At 36.0% G+C, this 10990-nt stretch overlaps 1 long non-coding RNA gene across 2 annotated transcripts in view; it reads left to right on the top strand.

Annotated features, from left to right (window-relative positions):
• The first annotated feature begins 230 nt into the window (after positions 1-230).
• LOC108582853 overlaps positions 231-10990 on the top strand; it is a 29570-nt gene continuing 18810 nt past the window's right edge. For both annotated transcript variants that reach the window (XR_001896734.3, XR_001896735.3), the window contains exons 1-2: positions 231-319; positions 3683-3788. This is a non-coding gene — a long non-coding RNA (uncharacterized LOC108582853). The remainder of the gene's footprint in view (positions 320-3682; positions 3789-10990) is intronic.

Raw genomic sequence — 10990 nt, 5'->3', positions numbered from 1 at the left:
CATAAATTAATGTTGGATTTGAAAGAAACAGAAATACAAAGTCAGAGTCCTGAATTTATGAAAATTGACACTTGGGACCTAAAGAAAGAACACAAAAGAGAAGCGATGTTACCATGGAATATTCTGCAGAATTTTTCCTATTACATCACACTGTGGCCAAACGATGATCTAATCTGATTCTAACATGGTCGCCATTTTATATTCCCATGAGGAAAAATGAGCATGAAGAAGGGAGATGATTTATCAAGATCACACAACTAGTCTCATTGATGGATTTCACACTCAGTCCTTAGAATATAAATCCTGCATTCCAAAGAAGGTAGATTTTTTATTTAGTCCTCTGGTGGTATTCTATTATTTCTAAATATTTACTCATTCGATAAACTTTTATTGAGTAACTATTATATACCAGACATGGGTAGCCATACAGCCATTGTGTGTAGTCCCATAAAGCAGAAATTGTTATTGTGATTTTAGTGCAATATGATTCTCCCTGGACCTCACCAGCTGATGGGGGCTGTATTAGTCAAGATTCTCCAGAAGAACAGAATTAATAGAATATGTATAAATATATCCAAAGAGATTTATTATGAGGAATTGGCTCACTGGATTATGGAGGCTGAGAAATTCCACCATTTGTTACCTGCAAGCTAGAGACCCAGGAAAGCTGGTGGTCTAGCTCCAGTTCAAGCCCAAATTCCTAAGAACCAGGAACACCAATGCCCAAAGGCAGGAGGAGGTTGATATCCCAGAACATGCAGAGAAAGCCAATATTTGCCCTTTCTGTGGCTATTTTTCTGCACAGGCCCTCAAAAGATTGGAGGATGCCTGCCTACATTGGTATGGGTAGATTTTTCACTCAGCACGTCAATTCATATGCTAATCTCTTCTGAAAACACCCTCATAGACACACCCAGAAATAATGTTTTACCAGGTGTCTGGGTATTCCTTAGCCCAGTCAAATTGACAAATAAAATTAACCATCACAGGAACAAAGTCATACAAACAATATTAGCTCAAATTCTCATGCTCTTGTTAACACTTACATCATAGATTCCGAAATAATTGCCAAGGCCTCTTTTTCAAAATATTTTTGAGAGTTCCGAAGGTTATATGCAAAGAGAAACTCTGAGATGCTCCTTTACTCTTTCTTATGGGGCAGCAAAATCTGCATCTGGGCTCTTCAAATGTCAAAGCTGTAGAGTGGTCTCTGGTAAAATGAGCCAATACTTCTCACCCCTTTTGTGTAAGAAATCCCAAGGTAATGTTGCTTTTCTATCAAGATTTTAAAATGCTTTCAGTAAAAAAAAAAAAAAAAAGTGGTTAAGTCTTTGTTTACTTTTTCTTCTAGTCCCAGACACAAGCAATTAGCCTTGAATGAACTCATATGCCAGCCACCACTCTAAATTCAGGACCACTGCTTTCCACAACAACCAAGGCTTTGTTGGGAAGTACAGCCCATCATGACTGGCTTTGTCTCTGCTTATTAGGACCAACTAGGGGATTTCAGACTTCCCCACTCAATGAAACCCCTGGTGATTCATTCACGATTCACCCCCATCAGTTCTCCATGCATGTTTACATAGTCTAAATCCCAGTTTAGGTTGTGTTGTAGACCAACTATATTAGTTATTCTGCTTGAGGTGGTTAAATTAGGGGTCAGCTTGATTAATGAATGCTCACATAGCTGCTAAAGCATTGTTTATGGGTTGTCTATGAGGTTGTTTCCAGAAGAGATTGGTATGCATATCAGTGGACTAAGTGATGAAGATTCACCCTCAATGTGGGTGGACACCAACCAATCAGCTGAGGCCCCAGATGGAACAAAAAGGCAAAGGAAAGGCAAATTTGTTCTGTCTCTCTCACTCTTCTGGAGCTGGAATATCCTTCTTTTCCTGCCTTTGCACATCAGAACTCCAGGTTCTCCAGGTTTTGGATGCTGTAACTTGTACCAGCATTCCCCTGGGTTATCAGGTCTTCAGCCCCAGACTGAGAATTACACTATTAACTTCCCTAGTTCTGAGGCCTTCACACTTGGACTGAGCCATACTACTGGTTTCTCTGGTTCTCTAGCTTGTAGACAGCTTTTTGTGAGATGTCTCAGCCTCTATAAATAAAAAAGCAAATTTTCCTATTAAATCCCCTCATCTATCTGTCTGTCATCTGTCTATGTATTCATCTATCTATCCATCCACCCATTTAACCTATTGGTTTTATCTGTCTGGAGAACCCTGACTAATACACTGCTATAAAGCTCATCATTTGCCTGAAGAATACTCTAACAGGGCATAATCCCTTCTGAATTAGAAGTTTTTTTCTTATATTCACCTTATTAAGTATATCACCTTAAGAAACTTTTCTAACATCACAGAAAATTAATTATATTGTAGAAATAAACATGCATGTGTAATTCTCTAATGAAAACTTTGTGATTATAAATAAACCAATTCATAAATGTTTACTCAATTTTCAATATTCCTAAATTTTAACCAATCTTGTCTTCCTTACAACTCAAATTTAAATTTAGCATATTCAAATAATGTATCAAAATTGATAACTGAATTAAAAGTACAGCAAAAGTGACAGAACCACATGTATGTGCCTTAAAAACAGCAAAACAGTTCATTTTTGAAACAAAATGAATGTTTTATTTAGTTTGGTTTATATAATGTTTTCTCTGGCTGTTAAGAGAAATCCACAGAGGTAAAGCACTTCATTCGTTAGAAATCTCAGTAAATAGCAGTATTTACACAGTTCTTCATATAAGCTTTTAAAAAGCAAATCACATAGCCAGACTATCCATCTAAATTTCATGATACATATAATTCACAATTGTTACTACCCTTGGTTTAGAAGATTGCTAAATTATTTTCTTGATCTTGTTTTTAAGCATGAAGAATCAATCTACACTTGGTCAAGTATTTTTATATTAAACATATTTATAACACCAGAATATTTATAATTTTGTAGTATTGGCTGCCCTTGGTCTCAATTTGTCTTACAGTAGAAATCGCTACTTCCCTGTGTTTGTTAAAAAATAACTTACAAGATCATATTTTGAAAATACATAACAATATCCCAAATTATGCAAATCATTTTCATTTTTAATAATATATTTAAATGAAGATACAAATTAAGTCAGATTCTCCTGGAATTTAAATTCATAAGTTATTTCACTAGAAAAGTTGCATCAATAAGCACAAAACATTTAATAAAGGACCAATAGCCTGTCAAGACTCTTAGGAAAGCAAAGTAACATGAAATAAACTTAGAATACTAAAACAATCTAGCTTGCGGAAAAAATACATATTGTTTTTGATGGGTATTATTTTTGATAAATATCTTATAGATGACAAAGTTTATTTCATTTGAATATAAACATAATAATATTTTGGATGTTATTAATTTACTCATGGATTTGATCAATATTTCCTGAGTCCCTGAGAAAGGCATCATGCTAGGATCTCAGAGAGATTAAGTTCAATAAAAAAAGACAAAAATCCTACTTGCTTTCCGGTAAGGGAATTAATAAGAAACAAAGTAAGTAAAATAAATGTCAGATGGTGAAAAAGCGCTGTGGGAAAAATAAAGCGGGGAGGGATGATGGAGAATGTTGGAGTAGTTATAATTTAAGTAGAATGATCAGGATGGACTCATTGAAAAGGTGACATTTGTACAACAGCCTGAAGAGGAGAGAGCCAGTCTTGGAACTACCTGGAAGAAGAGAAATTCAAGATGAGGGAAGAGCAATTGCAATAGCCCCAAAGCAAGAGCGTGCTTGGCAAAAGGTCAGTATAGATACGGTGAAGAATGAGGGAGAAAACCAAGAAGAAAGTCATATGGGGATGTGTGTGGTGGAGGACGAGGTGTGGATTTCTCAGGCATTTTAGGTCATTGTAAGAACTTTGACTTGAGGTCTGAGTTAGATAGAAAGAGACACTGAGAAGGATAGGAAGGTTTTAAATAAAGAAGTGACATGAACTGGTTTATATTTTTAAAAAATCATTCTGACCACTTCATTGAAAATAGAATGCAGGAAGAAAAAGCAGAATTGCTGAGACCAGTGAGGAGTCTATGAAAATAGAATTCAAGAGAGAGGTGAGAATGGACTGGATCAGAGCCACAGCCATGGAATGTGAGAAAGGTGACAATGTATTTTAAAGGCAGAACCAAGAAAATTATCATGCATATTGAATCAAACAGTAGGAGAAAAAGAGAAGGCAGAAATAATGAGATCATTTTCAACCAGAGCAACTGAAAGTATAAAGACAGAAGGGGAAGAAGGTCTCTGGATGCAGGTTGATGAGTTCCTGAGGGCAGTGGAAAATCAGAAAATCTATTTCTGGAAACGTGAAATTTAAGATTGCTATTAGATAGACAAGTGAAGATGAAGAGTAGACAGCCTGGACTAGAAATTATGTGTATGTAACAGTTTTTGATAAGTCGATTGATTGATTGATTGGCAGAATGATAGACAGGCAGATACACCCAGACCAGTTTTTAAGGTCATGTTACTCGATAAGATTACTAAGGCAGGAAGTTTAAGTAGCAAATCAAACAAAAATAAGGACTGAGTCATAGGTGAAGGCAAGTTAACACGAGTAAATAGCAAAGAAAACTAAGATAAAGTTACAACACATGTACACAAAAAATTGCCCAAACAAGCAAACGTTCTGTCCCTCCCAACCTCAGAGGGCTGAAACATCTTCACAATGTTGCCATAAGTTACCCAAAGATAAAGGGAAGGCACCCGGCTAGAACTGGGCACCATTGTCTCACCATGTAAGAATCACGAATCTATAGGCTCTAGTCATCTCAGTGGACAAACTCTTCTAGCTCATTCCAGGAAAAGGTGTCAGTTGGCACTGAAGATCAATAACTCAAATGTGTGATCAGGAGATAGAACTAGTTCATTCACCAAAACATTCATATTCATTCAACGAATAATGACTGAGAGCCAGTTATGTGAGTCACTGTCCCAGGTGCTGAATTCAGAGTTCTTATTAAACTCAGAGCCTATTGCTCAGACTACAAATGCAAAAGTATCCATAAGTAGTCCAGGTGAGGTGGCTCATGCCTGTAATCCCAGCACTTTGGGAGGCCGGTGTGGGCAGATCACAAGGTCAGGAGTTCAAGACCAGCCTGACCAACATAGTGAAACCCCGTTTCTACTAAAAATACAAAAATTAGCCGGGCGCAGTGGCATGCACCTGTAATCCCATCTACTCAGGAGACTGAGGCAGGAGAATCGCTTGAATCCGGGAGGTGGAGGTTACAGTGAGCAGAGATTGCACCACTGCACTCCACCCTGGGAGACAGAGCAAGACTGCATCTCTCTCTCTCTCTCTCTCTCTCTCTCTCTCTCTCTCTCTCTATATATATATATATATATATATATCTCCGTAAGTATACACTGTAATTATATAGGACCCTTTACAAGAATAGCAAAATGTTTTTGGTTACTTAGTATATGCCAAACACTATTTAGACAGACTGCATTTTACAAAGATGACCACAAAGATGTCTTCCACCCATAGGTCTTCCTGCAACGTGATCTTGCCCATTCTTAAATGAAGTCTAGTTCCCCTTTCCTTGGTATCTAGGCTGGATGTAGTGAATAGTTTGTAACTAAAAAAAACATAGGGAAAGTGACTTCCTGTGAAATCTGAGACTAGGTCAGAAAAGCCACACATCTTCCACCTCATTGTTTGGAATGCTTGCTTTCCACATACCCTCTCTGAAGACACTCCCTCTTGGAGCCCAGTCACCATGCTGCAAGAAGCACACACCAAGTGGAGAGGATACTTCACAATCCCCAGTGGACACCACAGAGGAGCTTGTTCTTCAAGTCATCACAACTATGTGTGTACATAAGAAACTCTGCACATGATTGCACCACCAGCATTTGATACATCCCTGGCTATTTGAGCCTTCTGAGGTATCAGACATCCTCGGTTCCTAAATCACAGAATCTATGAGCATAATACAATAGTTTTCATTTTATTCCATTAAATTTTAGAAGTGGTTTATTAAGCAGCAATAAATGACTGGATAAAGTTTGTTAACAGTTTTTATCATATAATTTCATTTAATCTTCTAGAGAAATCTATTAACCAGTTATTATTCTCTGCATTTTACAAAGGGAAACCAGCCTGAAAAAAAAAAGATTAATACAGCTAATAAATGATAGAGTCACCATTCAAACACAATTATAGGATTAGAAATTATAAAGACAGCATTATTATACATTCTTTGGGTAAGAAAATTCTGCTAGGCACTGAATAAACATGAAAAGAATATATAAAATAACCCATACTTTGAGATTTCTGTAAACAATGTAAGAAGTCAAAACACATATATTTGACAACTCTCATCTCAAAGTCTTTAATTCAACAACTGGGCAAATGGTGCATTTATTCATTAATCAAACTTTCAATAATTGGCCACTGAGTGCCTAACATTGTATTAATCAGAGAACCAGCCAAAGGTATAGGCAGAGAGGACAAAATGTAGTGCCATGAAATAGAGGGAACTTTCACAAATCACTCATTTGTCCTCTATTCTGGAAGTAAGGTATCTGAAACACTTTGTTAATAAGAGAAATAGATTTGTATTGCTAAAGGTTTGTGGAAATGATTCATCAAAGTGATACATAACTCATGCACAGAAAACTGGATTTTAAAAGAGTACATAAACTATGGAAGAAATAACCAAAATACGTATGTATGTTCCCGGATGAGAGAGGAAATAGAGAGACAGAGAGGAGAGTATGCATGGGATTGTTTCTGCAGTGAATAAATGTGTGGCAGTTAGTGTTGTCCGTGTTTAGAGCAATGGTTCATATGCATAGATTTAAGATTCTACTATCTATATTTTTAAATTTCTTTCTACAAAATCTACATACATTATGAAGGAGAAATAATTTTTCTCACATTCCTGGGAAGAACAAGCATCACTTTTGAAGACACAGAAAATGTCCATATCTCTTCTAGATTTTCAGTGTTAAATAGCTCACTTTTTAAGTCTGAGAAAACCTGGAAAAGTCCATGAAAATGGCAGAGTTAGAGCTGCAGTGCCCAGATTCTATGTTGCCTCTCAGTTTGTCCAGTGAACATCATGGGAGACTTTGTGTTTGGTCAGAATGCAGTATCATTACCTGTCTTTAATCTCAACTCATTTAAGACCTTAATTAGTGGAGATAGAAAGTGTGGGCATGTATGAGTGTGTGTATGTGTTATTTTAGCATATTGATATATAGCAGAAATGAGATCTTAGTCAATTCCATTTTCTAGCTTTACAATGGAAATTTAAATACTGTTTGTTACAATGTTGCCATTGAAAATATTATTCCAATTTTATACAATACAAATGTGTTTATCTGAAACATTTTTCCTTCAAAGAAACTAAACTACTCACAAAAGTATTCATTAACTCACATAACTCCAAGATACTGTATCTTTATTTAGCTGAGCATTTGGTTCTTGAAAAGTAAGTCTTGTTGGCTCAGATGTTAGCATTGCAGCATTATTTGGAAATAAGCAGAAGGTTTGTAAACAGGGGTTTCAAAAAACTTAAACTTCTAGCTGATGAGGCAGTGCCAACCAGCATATGGAAGGATCAGTGTTGAGTCTAGTTTTATTTCATTCAGTTTATAGATGCAGTGAATGAGGTGGAGAGTTATGCAAGTACAAGTTAATGTTAATATGCAAAATGGTTAAAATAATGTTTATCTCTCTAACCTTCATGTCTGTTAAAATTAGTTTATTTTACTCCACACCCCAAGGAATAGGAAGAATAGTAACCATTTAATGATAATATTCACATTCGTGATATTAGCAATTTAATTATGATTTTATACTCACTGTTATTGATTAAATGTGATTGATAACGATATTAGCCAGAAAATGTTCACTTTGGGACCATTATTTAAAGTACATTCTGTGTTCTGTATGGCTTTTTTTTTTTCATTCTGCTCTGTCAGTATGAAATGCCTGACATTCATTCATGAAACATTTCTTAGATTCCCATTATGTGCCAGGTTCTCAGACGCAAAAGCAAACAAGACACAGTTCTTTCCTCAAAGGATGTACAATTAAATAAAATATGGCAGGTTAGAAAATAAATAGTTCCACTGAAAAGGCATAGATGCTGATATAAAACTAGGTAAGGAAACAATGGGGCACAAACTATAGAGCAAGTAATAGGTTTTCCCTGGGCAGGTGTCAGGAAGTGCTTTACTAAGGAAGGAATTTTTGAATGGCCTCTGAACAGGAATGTGAGACAGGGAGCAATTCTAGGAAAGGCATGGAGTCACAAAATAACCCAGCGAGCTTCCTTTGAGGAAAATGATCTACTGCTTTGTGTGGGTGCATGTGTGTGTATGCTATATGATATATAGATAACATTACATATAGCATATATTACAGATAATGCTATGTTTTATACATGACATACATGTTATACATAATATATGTAAAACGTATTTGTAAAATCAATGTACACAATTAATGGATGTATGTATATACATACATATACACACATGTCAATAGATACATACATGGATTTTGTGTTGTTTAGAGCAAAGTAGTCATTTTCATCAGCCTCTGGAATGCTATGATCACACATCCCTTCTTCGGCCCTCCATTTCTGACTTTCTCCTCAGTTTTGTCATCTAAAATGCTTACCCAGTGTGTTCTCACATTTGACAGCAAAATAGTACCCAGATCCAGAAAACATTTGAAATTTAAAATGTTAATCCTGTTTTTACGTCATTTACATGAAAATCTAAAAACATCCTTTAAAAGAACGTTATCCTATCATTGTCTTAGAATAACAGTAAATACAGTAACTTTACGTACTCTGGTGCCACCTTGTGGTTTCTTTTCATATGACACTGTCCTGGTAAATATTTTTTTTAATTTGCTGCAGAAAACTTTAAAAATACTATATCCAGAATCTACAAGGAACTTTAAAAAATTTACAAGAAAAAAACAAATAACCCCATCAAAAAGTGGGCAAAGGATATGAACAGACACTTCTTGAAAGAATACATTTATGCAACCATTGAACATATGAAAAAAAGCTCAACATTTGACTGATCATTAGAGAAATGCAAATCAAAACTACAGTGAGATACCATCTCACACCAGTCAGAGTAGTGATTATTAAAAAGTCAAGAAACAATAGATGCTGGTGAGACTGTGGAGAAGTAGAAACACTTTTACACTGTTGGTGGGAATGTAAATTAATTCAACCATTGTGGAAGACAGTGTGGCAATTCCTCAAGAATCTAGAACCAGAAATAACATTTGATCCAGCAAGCCCATTACTGGGTATATGCCCAAAGGATTATAAATAATTCTACTATAAGGACACATGCACACGTATGTTTATTGCAGCACCATTTACAATAGCAAAGACTTGGAACCAACCCAAATGCCCATCAATGATAGACTGGATAAAGAAAATGTGGCACATATACACCATGGAATACTAGGCAGCCATAAAAAGGAATGAGATCATATCCTTTGCAGGGACATGGTTGAAGCTGGAAGCCATCATCCTCAGCAAACTAACACAGGAACAGAAAACAAAATACCGCATGTTCTCACTCATAAGTGGGAATTGAACAATGAGAACACTTGGACACAGGAAGGTGAACAATACACACCAGGGCCTGTTGGGGGTTGGGGGGTGAGGGGAGGAAACCTAGAGAATGGGTCAAGTAGGTGCAGCAAACCACCATGGCACGTATATAACTATGTAACAAACCTGCACATTCTGCACATGTATCCCAGAACTTAAAGTAAAATAAAATTTTAAAAATACTATACTCCAGCATCTGTTCAACAATTATTTCTTAAGCATTATATTGGGATCATAAATATCATTCGCCACTAGGTTTACAAAACAAATAATAAGTGGACATTTTTAAGGGGCTTAGTTTCTAGTATGTGTTTTGAAGGCAGGCCTAGGGCTGAGATATAGACACAAAGTATTGTTACATTACCCTTTCCAAAACTGAGAACAATGTCTGCATCTTTATTATCTTTGTATCAGATTTTTTTAAAAAGTCACCTTTTGGTGACCAGCTGAATGATATCATCTGTTTGAGAAAGTTTTAGAAGCAGTTCCTGGAAAAAAGTTATACAATGAATTGTTTTTCTCAATGAATTTTCTGGAGTGCCACAGCAACAATGGTTCAGCACTGCTAGGAGGTAGATCATTTCTCTGCACTCACGACTCAGAAATCCTATGACACACAAGAGTGGACCACCGACTGCATGTCCCACTTCTTATAGTGCTCTTGAGAACAGTTCCCTCTTTCCGTGAGAGGCCAAATAACAGACTTCTTAGAAACAGGCTGCTTTGGCTCATACTGTGTTTTTACTAAATGACTTCACTGTGGGGGCAACCTTTGCCTTGAACTTGGGAAGATGCATAATAAATGAATAGGAAATAGCCCCATAGAAAGCCACTTAGTAAATATGCAGGTCTGACGGGGTACTGGGTAAACAACTCTGTGAAAGGACAATGAAATTCTTTGGAATAATCCTATGACTCTTTGCAAATTAAGATGATTCATAAAACAGAAAACATTTTTTTTTCTTTTTTTTTCTTTTTTTTTTTGGCTCTTGGGATCATCTGACATTGATTCAATACAATTTTGTTACAACACAAATATATTAAATAATTATATTTCAGAAGGAATCTAAACAATTTTAATTAGAAAACACTTCTGAAGGACTTTTCACTATCCTGAGGATGTTAAAAAATTATACTGACTGCTTCTTCTGGCAACTGTCAAGAGGCTCAGAATTTAAACAAGCAGTTGATTATTGTGAGATCTGCAGTACAATCTTTTCCAATGTTTAATCAAATTGTGTAATTTACATTTTAGAGTAAAAAAGACCTTACTGGTGTCATTTAATAATAGTATCAAGAGCAGAACTCATTTAAAACTTTATCACTCCTTACCCCCAATGTTTTT

The sequence above is a fragment of the Papio anubis genome, chromosome 1 (assembly GCF_008728515.1).
Source record: "Papio anubis isolate 15944 chromosome 1, Panubis1.0, whole genome shotgun sequence".
Classification (NCBI taxonomy): domain Eukaryota; kingdom Metazoa; phylum Chordata; class Mammalia; order Primates; family Cercopithecidae; genus Papio; species Papio anubis.
This window is presented reverse-complemented; position numbering and strand designations above follow the sequence as displayed.